We start from the raw sequence: 14,106 nt of genomic DNA on the forward strand, positions 1-14,106 counted from the left end.
GGAAGCCCTACCATTACTGTTTTTTAAAGCAGCTGTACCATTTTACATTCCCACGAACAGTGCACAGGGGTTCCAGTTTCTCCACATCCTCACCAGTACTGGTTTTCTGTTTTTTGATAGTTACCATCCTAATGTGTGTGAGGTGGAGAGTTTGTTTTGATGGGTCCTGTGCTCTGTGTGTTTGGTGTGCTGTCTGTCAGCACTAAATATTTGGAAGCTAAAGTGGGAGTGACTCTCAATAAATATTGTGTTAAGCACTTGCTGGGATAAAAATATGAATAAAACACAACCCTTACCTCAGAGGAGCCTTTAGTAAATACAGTAGGGCGCTTACAACTTAGAAGTCTGTGTATATACACGTGTGTATGTATTTTCTCTTTGTTCCTAGACAATTATAAAAGTACTTCTTAAATCACATGGTCATCTAGTATCACCATTGTTACTGAATTAATGATGCCAAACATTGGACGTTAAAGAACGTTTATTTATTTATTTATAAATTTTGTTTATTTATTTATGGCTGTGCTGGGTCTTCATTGCTGCACACGGGGTTTCTCTAGTTGCAGCGAGCGGGGTCTACTCTTCGTTGCAGTGTGCAGGCTTCTCCTTGCACTGGCTTCTCTTGTTGTGGAGCACGGGCTCTAGGCGCGTGGGCTCAGTAGTTGTGGCTCACGGGCTTAGTTGCTCCGTGGCATGTGGGATCTTCCTGGACCAGGGCTTGAACCCATGTGTCCTGCATTGGCTGGCGGATTCTTAACCATTGGACCACGAGGGAAGTTCCTTATTTTATTTTGTTGCCACACTGCGCAGCTTCTGGGATCTTAGTTCCCCAACCAGGGATTGAACCCAGGCCCTCTGCGGTGAAAGTGCAGAGTCCTAACCCCTGGACTGCCAGGGAATTCCCTCAGGTTGAACTCTTAAGCGTTAGCACCTGATATAGCGATCTGAAAAAATAATTTTTTTTTTAATGAGACCATGCTTTTTTTCAGGGGCGGGGGCAATGATATCTAATTCCAGAACGTTTTTATCACCCCAAAAAGAAACCCTGCACCTAGCAGTCCCTCCCCATATTTCCCCCAGTAATCAACCCCTGTGCAGAGCCTCTTGCCAACATGGAGCTGGTGGAAGGGGTGCCCTTTTACATTCCGGCTTCTTTTCACATGCATTTTACTATTTTGTTAGGTTGTCAAGATTTACTTTTTAGAGTCATTAGTTGCTACTTGGCATTGGCTCTGTAAAATGAACTTGGCGAATAACCACCTTCACTTACTTTACTTCTCATAGTTGGGCCCGGGTGTGCATCATTTTCTCATCTTTCTGCATTCTCAGATCTTTGTTTTTCCTCCTTTTGCCACTAGTTATTCTTCCTTTTTGAGCCTCTTCCTCTTGGATTTAACCCTGATTGGTAGGCACACTATTCTTTTGTTCTTGCCAATGAAATCCTTTTTGTTTTTAATTCAAAAAAATATTATTTATTTTCTCTCTGATTTTTATTTATTTTTTTAAATTTTATTGAAGCCTCTGATTTTAAAGAGTTAATCTTAACTCTTTTTGTGGGCCTCTGTTATTGTAGCTTAATTCTTTTATTTTTATTTTTTGACCGCGCCGTGCAGCTTGCAGGGTCTTAGTTCCCTGATGGGCGATCGAATCTGTGCCCCCTGCAGTGGAAGTGCAGAATCCTAACCACTGGACCACCGGGAAAGTCCCTAATTCTTTTTTTATCTGTTTTCCAGCTCTGATGGTACCATCTGCACTGTCTTCTGTCTATTTAACTGATTTCTGTTATTGTTACCTTATAAATTATTATTTTTTAATTTACATTCTTCTTACTCTTTTTTTAAAATTCCCGATTCTGCTATTTGCAGAATTCTTTTTTTATTTTAAATTCTTTTGTAATATGTCACGCTTCTGCAGAATATATTCTGGTCTGTTTTTATTTAGCATTCCCCTTGTGTGTAACACTTTAAATGTATTAATGAGTCCCATTTTGTCTTTATCTCCATTCTTAGAGGTGACTCTGCTAAGCCTGCTCCTTTTCTCCTGGACCTTTATGGTTTGTGCTTAGTGGCCACTCCCGCTCCTCGTTGCCCTTTAAAATTTCTTGCTGTGTTCCTTCAGTTGAGTCTTATCTTTGTTCTTTGTTTATAACATGTTTATTTTGTTGAGTTTTGAAGGAGGCAGCATTCTGTACCATTTCTCACTTAGTGCTTCCCAAAGTTCTTTTGTGTAAGACTTTCTGGGCACATTTTTACATAATGGAAAGAACACAGAATTCAGAGGAAGAACCAAGTGTTAATCCTAGCCCTCGCATTGGGTAGCTTTGGCTAAGATATTTAGACTATATGGTAGCACTTAGTTCTTTTAAAGTTTTATATAGTTGTGTTCTTAAAAATTGGCATAATTTTTATATCTGATGGGAATATAAGGAAAATTAAAATAATACAGTGTACAGTGATGAACTGAAAATTGATATAATTATTAACTGATTCATTTAAAAATGATAATGAAATAATTAAAAAATGAGATTGTTGGGCTTCCCTGGTGGCGCAGTGGTTTGAGAGTCCGCCTGCCGATGCAGAGGACACAGGTTCGTGCCCCGGTCCGGGAATATCCCACATGCCGCGGAGCGGCTGGGTCCGTGAGCCATGGCCACTGAGCCTGTGCATCCAGAGCCTGTGCTCCGCAACGGGAGAGGCCACAACAGTGACAGGCCCACATACCGCAAAAAAAAAAAAAAAAAAAAAAAAGATTGTTGGGCTGGAACTCTGATAAAATTGTTGTCACGTAGGTGGCAGTGGTATTGTTTGCATTTGTGTTGAATTAATGAAATGAGTTCGCAGATACTTACTCTTCCAGATAAGCCTATATATGAGAGATAAGTATTCTTTCCATTTTATGGGGGAGATATTGAGGTTCAGCACAGAGTTGTGACAGTGCAAGAACTTCAATTCAGATTCAGGACGTCCAAGACCAGAGCTTTTGTAACTTGACCCAAAATAAAACTTGACTAGTTTTAAGGTTGTTTCTTCAGATACATGCCAGTCTGTCACTTGGGTAGATTTTTCGGAGTACAGGCCCTAGTTTCAGCAGTTGTCCTGGAGATCAGCTGTCACTCTGAATGTGCGGAGGATCAGTGTTGGGAATTATCTGGGGGCAGCCACTGTCTCTGGCAGTGTTCCTCTCTGTCTGGATCTTTGATTGTGTCTGGGAACAGATACATTTATTGCTCGAGGGTGAAAGTGAAGAGATAATATGGGGAGAAAAGAAAAGAAACTGATTTCAGAAATAAGATTTCCACAGTAACTTGAGCAATGAAACATTTGAGAAATTCTTGGCTGTGCTGATCAGGATCCTACGGAATTCTTGTCGGTCTCTGAAGTCTTTGGGGATCCTTTGTGTACACTCTCAGATTATTGAAACACAGGGACTCAGGCCAGGACCTGAGGGAAGGAGGACTCAATTGAGGAATTGGGAAATCATCAAGAATCATGGCAGTGGCTCCATCATTCTCTCTTTTCACATTCTTCTCATTCCCTGTTTTCTTTTTAAAATCTTTGTTACACACATGCACACACAAATATACATATATGCATATAATTTTAACAAAAGGATGTAATTTTTTAACTTTTTATTTTGAGATAATTTTAGACTTAGAAAAAAGGTGCAAAAATAGTCCAGAGAGTTCCCATGTACCCACCTTTTCCTCATGTTAACATGGTGTATGTCTGTAGGAATGTCATCAAAACCAAGAACTTAAAACTGGTACAATACTAGATGCAGACCTTATTCACAGTTCCCATTTTCCCCTAATGTCATTTTTTCTTCCAGGATCTCATTTTGCATTTAATTGTTTTGTCTCCTTAGTCTCTTCCAACTGTGGCATTTCTTTATTCTTCCTCTGTCTTTCATAACCCTGACACTTTTAATGAGTACTGGACCGTCGTTTTTGTAAATTTATTTATTTTATTATTTTTGGCTGTGTTGGGTCTTTGTTGCTGTGCGCGGGCTTTCTCTAGTTGTGGTGAGCGGGGGCTGCTCTTCGTCGTGGTGCACGGGCTTCTCATTGCGGTGGCTTCTCTTGTTGCAGAGTATGGACTCTAGGCGTGTGGGCTTCAGTAGTTTTGGCACGCAGACTTCAGTAGTTGTGGCGCACGGGCTTGGTTGCTCCACAGCGTGTAGGATCTTCCCGGACCAGGGCTCGAACCTGTGTCCCCTGCATTGGCAGGCGGATTCTTAACTGCTGCATCACCAGGGAAGCCCTGGACTGTTATTTTTGTAGGCTGTCCCTCAGTTTGTGTTTATCTGATGGTTTTTCATGAATGGAATGAGATTATGCAGTTTTAACAGAAGTGATGTGCCTTTCTTGATACATCACATCAGAGAGTTGGTGTTGTGGAGATATTTTATCCTTAGAGATGTTAACTTTAATCACCTGGTTAAGATGGGGTCCATCTATTTACCCCTTTGTAATTAAAAAATATCTTAGAGGATGTACTTTGAGCCTAAGCAGATGCCCTGTTTCTTCTCAGATTTCTACTCACTAGATTAAGCATCCATCCATGGATCTTTTTCTGAAAAAATTATTGTGGTATTTACCTAATGACAGTTATTCTATTTTCCTCATTCCATCTGATTGGAGTGCCTCTGTGAGAAAGAGCTGTTCCTTCTCCCCACTGATTTATTCACTTATTTGTGTCAGTATGAACTCATGGGTATTTGTTTTATTCTGTGGGTTTGTAATCCAGTATTGTCATTTTTTATTTCAAATTGTTGCAACTTCGACCTTTGTTTGCTCCTTCAGAGTGACTGCTTTCAACAAACTCCACCCTTGTTTGAGTACCTTTTTAAGGGCAAAGTGTGCTCATTGCTACTGGGGTGTAGTTGCTTCTAAGTCTTCTCAGTGAACAGAGCTGGGAAAATAGATGTGTGTACACCAACCCACACATACACACATCTGTATTTCTCTGTCTGTGTATATGTTAAAAACTATGAGTTCATACTGATGTCTCTGATTCTAATCCAACACCATGTGGCTTATTTTAGCCTTTCCTCTTGCTTGTAATTCTTTCCCCAGCCTGGCTCTCATTATCTTCCATTTTGTTTGCTTATTTGTTCAGTCCCATTCTATTTATACATAAAGTAGATGCAGAATTGCTAACCCATATCCTTGTGAGAAACAAGTTCGCTAATTAGATTACAGGATTTGTGTTCAGCCCTTTCCTGCTTTAGCTTTACAGCATCCAGTTAAAATACTGTTTTCTAAAGTTGTTTAGGCTGGTTTCTAGTTCCTCATGCCCTTCAGTGTGGTTATGTCATTCATTTGTAATACGGTTAGGTTCATTTGTTACTGTTGGTGTTCCATTTGGGGTTCTTCCCATGTCCTCATTCTTTTGTTTCTTTAGTTTTTTGAATATGTGATATGACTGTGACTCTCAGAGTAAGAGCGATACACAAGGTATACTCAAGGAACAGTCCCTCCCTTCTCATCCCTACCACCCTGTTCCCATCCTCCCCTTCACCGCTTTCCCACTCACCCCCTGTATACAGTCGATTTCTTTAGTTCTGGGTTTATCCTTCCTATATTTCTGCTATACAGATAAGCAGATACATTTATTTTTTTTAATAACCCTTCTTTCTCATATGAAGGGTAGCATAGTATAAATTTCTTTCATACTTTGCTTTTTTTACTTAACATTGTTTCTTGGAACCACTCCGTGTTAGTTTGTAAGAGATCTTTTTCATTCCTTTTTTTTTTTACAGCTGCATAGTACTCCATCATGTGAGTGTATCAGTTCATTCAGCCTTTCTCCAATGTATGGGTATTTAGGTTGCTGCTAGTATTTTGCGGTTACAAATAATGTTGCGGTGAATTACCTTGTGCTTATGTATTTTCATATCACTGGAGATGTATCTTTAGGGTAGAATCCTAGGAGTGGGATTGCTGAATCAAAAGATAGGTGCAGGGCTTCCCTGGTGGCGCAGTGGTTGAGAGTCCGCCTGCCGATGCAGGGGACGCGGGTTCGTGCCCCGTTCTGGGAGGATCCCACATGCCGCGGAGCGGCTGGGCCCGTGAGCCATGGCTGCTGGGCCTGTGCGTCCGGAGCCTGTGCTCCGCGACGGGAGAGGCCACAGCAGTGAGAGGCCCACGTACCGCCAAAAAAAAAAAAAAAAAAAGATAGGTGCAGATGTTTGATTTTGGTAAGGACTGTCCTACCAACCTGTCCAGAGGGTTTATAACCTGTCTTCCCATCAGCAGTGTTTGAGAGTTAATTGCATATATTTTATAACACATACATATGAATGATTATCAGATTTTGTTCAGGGTCTTCCTTTCCTTATCTACTTTCTCTTCTATCATGATGGGTTGGGGAAAGAAAAAAACAACTCCAACTGTAGAAGGTTTTTTAATGGAAAGAAGTAAAATTAGTTTTCCAGCTCTGACTGGAGATTTTTTTACTGGTATTTTAGAGTTATAATTATGTTACAGTTTTCTACTTTACTTAGTTTAGCATCTGTTGTATAACATCTCACTGTCTGCTTAGTTGTGCAGGCAGTTCTTTTCAGTTTAGATAATAATGCTGTTTGCTTCCAGTTTAAACACTTTTCCATCTTCCACAGGTCTGGGCGGGTGTTAATATTTCTGACACTGGGGCAGTTCGTGAGAAACTTGCATTTCTTGACTAACCTAAAGTTTCCATGATGGGGGATGATCATCCGAGCCTTTCTTTCTCTGACTTGACTCACTGGGGTACAGTTTACAAAGGTGAGCAAGGGTGGCCTTACGAAGTAGATCATCCTCTTTCGGACTGTAGCTCCCTTTCCTCCTGCTCCTTCTCCCCTGTACCCTCACTTGAGATCCTCACCTTTATGGTTTCTAATCTCCTAGTCCTGTCTGGCCTGGGTCTGGATCTGTCTGCTGACCTCTCCTCTCTTCTCTTGACAACTCCACTTCCATTTTACGAGAACCCAACTGTTTATTCTGTCTGATCTTACTCACAGGCTGATGGTATATGCTAGAGAAAATTACTGAATCGTCACGATTGACACTACTAAAAATCTCTGGATTCTCATTCCTGCTGGTCTCCAGGATATCTTGTTACTTGTCCCCATTCAGACCCTGATCTCACCTCCCTCCCCTCATGTTTGGTTTGCCTTTTCATCTCCTGCCTTCAGGTCTGCTCTCCCACACCTCATTTACAGGACATATTTACCTCTTGTTTCAGAGGAGACAGGTTTTGCCTCATCCTGACGAAGAAGATCTAAATAGCCAGAACCTTCAAAACAGATAGGCTCCCTTGGGAAGCAGAATGCTTTCTGTATCGTGGTCAGTACGATGATTTTTGGTTTTGTCCCCTCATTGTCTGCCGTCCTCAGCTTCTTTTCAGTTGCCCTGTCAGAATCATGAGCCAGACCTTGGTTCATCACCAGCAAAAGGGCATAGCCAGTGGAGGACTACTGACCCTCGCATGGTGTAGTGGCTGAGAAACATGGGTTTTGGAGGTCAGCACACCTGGGATTGAATCCCAGTTCTCTTGGCTGCCGGTTGTGTAATCAGAGACAAGTTACTTGACTCCTCCCTTCTGCTTTAGTTTCTTCATCTGTAAAGTAGGGGCTGTGCTTTACCGCCATAGGGTTGTGGTGAAGACAGCAAGTAAAGGTTTTTCTGAAGCTCTCAGCACTGTGCTGAGGGCTCAGTAAGCGGTGGTCATTATGGTTACTGCGGTCCTCTCTCAGTGTCTCACTCAACTTCAGGGCCAGAGGTGCGCAGAGCTGCCTGGGCGGCTACCCGGAATGCATAGCACTGGAGGAGACTTGACGCTCTTAGTCTTGGTTCAATACGTCTGGCTGTTCTCAGAGCTCACCGCGAGCCAGCCCGACCTGGACCATCCTAGAATTCTTGCCCAGTGAAGGCAGGAGAGGAGGAAGGAAATGTAGGGGGATGATCCACAAGTAAGTAGTAGCCCATCTGCTTCATCAGGGTCTCTCTCATGACAAGTTCAGAGCATAGGTGAACTCCAAAAGTCATTTCTAAAGAGTACTGCTTGGATTAGAGTACTGATTGGATCTGTTCCAGAGTACTAACTCTGACTTTGTGCTACTCTAGTGTGCTTCAAATAACAGAGTTCATGGTTGTGGGGTTTTAGGATGATGATAGTCACGGTACTAAATCCTGATGGGGTATCTTAGATCTAGTAATAGAGACTCATTTTTCCTATTAATCGGAGAGAAATGTTTTTCATACTTTTTCCTTTAATAATTTGTGTACTTGAGCCCACCAAAAATTTGTAGAACCTTTACTGAGTATAAGTCACTACAAGTCTTCATCTTTCTATGGCTATATCTATGCATATATATGTATGTATGTACATTTAGTCATATAATTGGGTGTGGGGTTTTTTCCAGTCTCTTGTATACATATAAAAATTTTTAAAGAAGTTTTGCACTTGTGTTTGGAAGAAGCCTGAACAAAGAATAATGGTATCTTCTTTTTGTAACTTGGCCAACACTATCAGGGCAGACATACAGGGCATAGTCAAGCTAGGACTAAAACTCAGACCTCCTGATTTGAAGTCTAGTTTTTTTTTTCTGATGTTACTTTCTTTTTATGGTTTCATTGGATAAATTAATAAAAAATAATAAAGTAATTAAAAATGACTTCTGGGCTTCCCTGGTGGCGCAGTGGTTGAGAGTCCGCCTGCCGATGCAGGGGACACGGGTTCGTGCCCCGGTCTGGGAGGATCCCACATGCCGCGGAGCGGTTGGGCCCGTGAGCCATGGCCGTTGGGCCTGCGCGTCCGGAGCCTGTGCTCCGCAACGGGAGAGGCCACAACAGTGAGAGGCCCGCATACAGCAAAAAAAAAAAAAAAAAAGACTTCTACTTTTTTGGGGATGGTCTAATATCTTTCAGGCTTTTCATCTGCTGTTTTTACAATCTTAATAACCCATAGGCTATACTCATTTTTGAGTCGAGCAAATGGTTGCTCAGAGGTGTTGGGTAGTTCAGTGATGTCTCTCAGCTAGTAAGGGAAGGGGCCAGAATTGGAACTCACCTGACTCTTTGGCCCCTGTTCTATTACTGAAGAGATTAAAAAATGCATATGTAGACAACCAAATTTGTTCAAGCTCTGGGTCCTAGAGAGGGTGCACATGTGTTCATGACATCAGATTTTAAGTTGCAACATCTGAAGTATTATTGGAGCACTCAGTCTTAAAATAATGCAAAATTATGATGGTTTTACAGCTAAAATGACTTTAGCTTTTATTTGCTCACTGAATGGTTCGCACACTCTAAAGAAACCTTTGCACTGGCTTTCTTGGTTAGTAACTGATGAGAGAATCCGGCTAAAAGAACGAATACGTTTTCTTTTAAAGCAGTCATTTGTATTATCTACCTACTTACTTTTGGAACATTAATTTGGATCAGTCTAACTTACTTAGCATCTGAAGACAAGTTAATTTTTATCTGTGAAACAAAGTACTGTGGTTTTGTGTTCAGATAATTAAAGTTCACCGAAATGGGTAGCTTAGAGAACAGCTTAATAGCTCTCTCTAAAAATAACCCATTAACAGTTGATAGCATTTTAGTTGCTTAACAACAGTGTACAGTATGTGGTGCTAATGCATGAGGAGATAGCTCCTCCTTCATTAGACAAACTTTATTATCCACAAATATTATTGAGCCTCTGCTATGAAATGATTATAACGACAGGGGGCTGGGGAGGATGGGGAGAAAGCCTGAACGTACCAGAAATGTTATATTTATGCCAAAGCCTCAGAAATGACTGTGGAAGCCTGGGCATTTATTCTGATGATGTTGCCACTGCTCAAAACCTGTTTGGAACACTTCCTATGAAATTGTCCTCAGTATGAGCATATGAACCATGAGAGAAAATGAGCCCCACAGTTTTGTAGCATAGCTCAGTTTTTAAAAATCACTTTTTGAGGTATAATTTATATACAACAAAATGGACCTTATCTTTGTGCAAAGTTCAGTTGAGTCTTGGCAAATACATACCCTGTGTAACCACCACCACAGTGGAGATATGGAACATTACATAACCCCAGGAAGAAGTACCCTTGTGCCCTTTGCTGTCAGTCTTCAGCTCAGGCAACCATGGATCAGTTTTCTATCACTGTAGATCAGCCTCAGCTTACCTAGCGTTTCAGATAAATGGAATTTAGAAGTCTTTGCTCTTTTTTGCCTGGCTTTTTCACTTAGCATAGGGTTTTCCAGGTTCATCCTTGTTGTCGCATGTAGTCATTTCCCTTTTGTTGCTCAGTGCTCTTCCATTGCACCGGTGACACACAGTTTGTTTACTCATTCCTTGTTGATGACTATTTGGGTTGTTCCAAGTTCGTGACTGTTATGAATAAAGCTCCTACAAACATTTGTATACAAGTCTCTATGGATGTATATTTTCTTTATTCTTTAATAGAAGTAATTTGACATACCATATTTTATTAGTTTCACATGTACCACATAGTGATTTGACATTTGTATGCATTGCGAAATGATTACCACAATAAGTACAGTTACCATCTGTCACCATACAAAGTCAATACAGTATCATTGACTGTATTCCTTATGTTGTACATTGCATCCCCGTGACTTATTTATTTTATACCTGTAAGTTTGTACCTCTTGACCCCCTTTACCTGTTCCCCCCCCATCCCTACCCCCTGCCCCTCTGGCAACCACCTGGGTTCTGTTTTGTTTGTTTTGTATTTTAGAGTCCATGTATAAGTGACATCATGTGGTATTTGTCTTTCTCTGTCTGACTTATTTCACTTAGCGTAATGCCCTCAAGGTCCATCCATGTTGTGGCAGATGACAAGATTTCTTTCATTTTTATGGCTGACTGGTATTCCATTGTACATGTATACTACATCTTCTTTATCCATTCATCCATCAGTGGACACCTAGGCTGTGTCCGTATCTTGGCTGTTGTCATAGACATATATTTTCATTTCTCTTAAGTAAATAATTAGGAGTGGAACTGCTGGGTTGTATGGTGAGTGTGCATTTAACTTTTCAGAAACCACCAAGCTTTTTCATAGTGGTTGTACCATTTTGTAGTTCCACCTGCAGGGTATGAGAGTTCTAGCTTTTCTACATCCTCATCAGCACTTGGTATGGTCATTGTTTTTCATTTTAGCCATTCTAATGGGTATGTTATGTGGTTTTAATTTACATTTCCCTTATGACATTCATCTTTGTATGTGTGTATTGTCACACAAAAAGTGTCTATCCTTTTGCCTATTAAAAAACTTGGGTTGTTTATCTTATTTTGAAGTTGTAAGAGCTCTTTATATACTCTAAATACAAGTCCTACATGTTGCAATTTTTTCTCCCATATGCACAGCTCATTTTTGACCTTGACAGTATTATCTGGCCTGTTCACCCACCTTGCTCACTAGATCCCAGTCAGCACCTTTCCTTTGCAATCTCAGTAACTCCTCCTGTCTCCACTGTTGTCATCTTGTACATTCCAGAGGCTTTACCACTGCCCTTAGAGGTGTGCTGCTTTTTCTTTTTGTGAGTATTTTACTGATTTGAGAGTGCTGCTGGTTCACAGTGCCCTTGAGTCTGGGATGCTGAATGTCCTACACTGGGCGGCATGATTTCATACAATTAACTGACTGGCTTAAAATGCCAGTTTTGTGCTTGTTTCTTAGTCCAAGCCACTACCATCTCTTACTGGTACTATTGCAGTGCTTCAAATGGTTTCTTTTTTCACTCTTTCCTTTTTACAATTTATTCTTCATATCACAGCTGGAGAGAGCATTTATAAATATAAATTGGGTACTTTTAGTCCTTAAAGTGGAAGTGCACTTAAGATGAATCTTAAACCCTTAGCACAACTTCCAGGTCACAGCCTCGTCCTGAGCCATGTGCTCTTGGCTTGGTATGTGCCAGCCACCAGTAGCCTTCTTTGGGGTCCACAGATTCACCGGCCTAACCTCTCTCTGTTCAATAGGACACTTGCCTTCTCGGCTACCCCTCACCTGGCTAATTCCAGCCTATCCTTCAGGTCTCTGTTTTAAATGCCACTTCCTTAGAGAGGAAGAGCCTTCCCTGAGCCCCTAATTTAAACCAAGTTCTCTAGTTATCCATGATGTTAATTATAGCATTTGCATTTTTTTCTTAGCATCTATCATAATTTATCTATTTTTAATATATGTCTCCTTACCCCACCCCTCCTTTTCTTCTTTTGGCCTTGCCACGCGGCTTGTGGGATCCTAGTTCCCTGACCAGGAATTGAACCTGTGACCCCTGCTGCACTAGACCACCAGGGAAGTCCCCTAATACATGTCTCTTTATATTTCCCCCATGTTGTATAAAGTTTATGAGAGTAAGGAGCTTTCTGTTTTCTCTGTAGTATCCATAGCGCTTAACGATGTAGACGATTAATGAATACCTGGTAAAGTTGATTTTAACATTTGAATGGTTTTAAGTTTATTCATTGTGCCTCCTTCAAGATCCCAAATGACATTTTTTCTCTTGAGTACAAACTTCTATGTACTAGTTTTCTATCTCTGCCATTTGCACGGAATCTGTAAATTGCCCTGATAATAAGAGTTCTTAATCTTTATTGTGTCATGGATCTTTTAGGCAGTCAGTGAAACCTGTGGCTCCTTCTCAGATTAGTGGGTTGTTTTTTGTTTTGGTTTGGTTTTTTTAATCCAAAATATGTTTATTGGGATCGTTTCTCATTCATCTTGATTCAGGGTGCTTTTAGTGCTGCTTCCAACTGAAGGAGCATCCTTCTGTAAGCCTTGCTTTTTCCTCCTGTAGGCTGGCAGAGAATAGTAGAGCAGCCAACACACAAAACTACTGTTTGTGCCTGGCTAGAGATGGTGGTGGTTTTATAGCATCCTGGGCATTTCACATCCATGAAGTAGGAGGTGGGGCTCCGCAGCAGGTGCTTCTTGTTGTGTTTCCTCTTCTGGTGAGGGACGCAGGAGATCCTTTGTGAGAGGCACGTTCTCCTGAGGAGGTCCTCACTGACAGATCAGATTAGTGGTCTTAAATGAATAGAATAAATTATGTAAGGTTACCAAGGAAATTGGTTATGTTGAAGTACTGTTTTTTTTAATTAAGAAAATACATCTTTAATGTATGTGCTGCTTTATTAATTCCTTAAATAGCAAGATCAAACAGCAGATGTGACAACTACTGTAATTTCAAAGTAGTGAGACATATAAATATTTCGAGAATTACAACTGTAGGCTTTTTATTGGTCTTAATATTTCTTTGTTTAGCCTCCTTCAGTCTCTGGAAATACCTGTATTTCTTTTCTTTTTTTTCTTTTTTTTTTTTTTGGTATGCGGGCCTCTCACTGTTGTGGCCTCTCCCGTTGCGGAGCATAGGCTCTGGACACACAGGCTCAGCGGCCATGGCTCACGGGCCCAGCCACTCCGCGGCACGTGGGATCTTCCTGGACCGGGGCACGAAACTGCGTCCCCTGCATCGACAGACAGACTCTGAACCACTGCGCCACCAGGGAAGCCCAGAAATACCTATATTTCTGATAGTGTCACTCTCATGGCTGGAGAATTCTTTCTGTTATCAGAATAAAGTACAGATTTGGGAATTGTCTTTACTAAAGGAATTTAGAGCCTGAACCAACATGGCGGAGTAGAAGGACGTGCTCTCACTCCCTCTTGTCAGAACACCAGAATCACAACTAGCTGCGGGACAGTCATCAACAGGAAGACACTGGAACTCACCAAAAAAGATACCCCACATCCAAAGACAAAGAAGAAGCCACAGTGAGATGGTAGGAGGGGCACAATCACAATAAAATCAAATCCCATGACTGCTGGGTGGGTGACTCACAGACCGGAGAACACTTACACCACAGAAGTCCACCCACTGGAGTGAGGGTTCTGAGCCCCACGTCAGGCTTCCCAACCTGGGGATCCAGCAACGGGAGGAGGAATTCCTAGAGAATCAGACTTTGAAGTCTAGTGGGATTTGATTGCAGGACTTCGACAGGACTGGGGGAAACAGAGACTCCACTCTTGGAGGGCACACACAAAGTAGTGTGTGCACTGGGACCCAGGGGAAGGAGTGACCCAAGGGAAGAGTGAACCAGACCTACC

At 41.5% G+C, this 14,106-nt stretch overlaps 1 protein-coding gene and 1 pseudogene across 2 annotated transcripts in view; one reads left to right on the forward strand and one right to left on the reverse strand.

The window, feature by feature from the left end:
- The window catches only part of MAPK1 (mitogen-activated protein kinase 1), a 94,975-nt gene that overhangs the window by 26,123 nt on the left and 54,746 nt on the right, over window positions 1–14,106 (forward strand). The window lies entirely within an intron of this gene.
- LOC308626918 (small ribosomal subunit protein eS27-like) lies at window positions 11,473–12,980 on the reverse strand (annotated as a pseudogene). The gene has a single exon. The product of its transcript is annotated as a small ribosomal subunit protein eS27-like (transcript).

This window comes from Mesoplodon bidens (assembly GCF_964165515.1).
Source record: "Mesoplodon bidens genome assembly, chromosome: 13".
NCBI lineage: Eukaryota > Metazoa > Chordata > Mammalia > Artiodactyla > Ziphiidae > Mesoplodon > Mesoplodon bidens.